Source organism: Octopus bimaculoides, chromosome 29, assembly GCF_001194135.2.
Source record: "Octopus bimaculoides isolate UCB-OBI-ISO-001 chromosome 29, ASM119413v2, whole genome shotgun sequence".
Classification (NCBI taxonomy): domain Eukaryota; kingdom Metazoa; phylum Mollusca; class Cephalopoda; order Octopoda; family Octopodidae; genus Octopus; species Octopus bimaculoides.
This window is the reverse complement of record NC_069009.1, coordinates 3,990,248-3,990,823: the sequence shown is the minus strand read 5'-3', so window position 1 is coordinate 3,990,823 and position 576 is coordinate 3,990,248. Positions and strand designations below refer to the sequence as shown.

The window sequence follows — 576 nt, the reverse complement described above, 5'->3', positions numbered from 1 at the left end:
CCACTTGGCCATGTGCTTTCACATACACACACCACACAAAATAATTACACGGATACATGCAAACATATGCACATATACACACAAATATATACATATCTACATACATGTGTAATTGATACATACACAGAGAGTTTTGACTGCTGTTTGTTTCGGGTCGAGTAACCATGTAGAGGTTCTGCAGTAGTAGTAGTAGTAGTAGTAGTAGTTTCCAATGAAAAAATGTTTATTTTTCTTTCTATCTTTCAGATGTCAACGAATGCGATCTAAAGAATGGGGGCTGTGAAGAGATTTGTTTAAACACCCCGGGGAGCTTCTACTGTGCCTGCCATAAGGGGTTCAAGCTCACCGAGAAGACATCATGCACCGGTGAGGACATGGAGCAGTTCTTGTTTGATTTCTTTTTAAAATTCAAGCATATAATGTATGCTTTTGTGTGTATATATAGTTTTTTATATATATATATGCACATGCACACATGTTCACATATATATATGCAGGCATATACATATCTACATACATACACACATGCATATATATACTTTATATATATAAATTTATATATATATATATATATAT

At 33.9% G+C, this 576-nt stretch overlaps 1 protein-coding gene across 1 annotated transcript in view; it reads left to right on the top strand.

Moving 5' to 3' along the window:
• Nucleotides 1-243: 243 nt before the first annotated feature.
• Nucleotides 244-576, top strand: part of LOC106867479 (signal peptide, CUB and EGF-like domain-containing protein 1) — a 22,966-nt gene continuing 22,633 nt past the window's right edge. Inside the window, exon 1 of the mRNA XM_014912363.2 lies at nt 244-366. The gene's annotated coding sequence lies outside the window, so the exon portion shown is untranslated. The remainder of the gene's footprint in view (nt 367-576) is intronic.